Below are 263 nucleotides of genomic sequence, written 5' to 3'. Positions count from 1 at the left end.
TTGACTCCACCGAGGTTTTTATAATAATAATAATAATAATAATAATAATAATAATAATAATAATAATAATAATAATAATAATAATAATAATAAACAATTGCCATTTACTATTAATTAATTTTAAAAAGTAATAAAAAATAAGAAAATTTTAATATAAATTTTCAGTGAATGTATACTATTTTTTAATCTGCTTTTCAGAGCGATATTTTTTTATTTTTATATGGTTTCATGTTAGTGGCGCGCTCTACACGATCTTCATATTT

The sequence above is a fragment of the Typopeltis vanoorti genome, chromosome 8 (genome assembly GCF_054136105.1).
Source record: "Typopeltis vanoorti isolate ZY-2024b chromosome 8, IOZ_Tvanoo_1.0, whole genome shotgun sequence".
NCBI classification, from domain to species: Eukaryota; Metazoa; Arthropoda; class Arachnida; order Uropygi; family Thelyphonidae; genus Typopeltis; species Typopeltis vanoorti.
Note: the sequence above shows the minus strand (reverse complement) of the source record.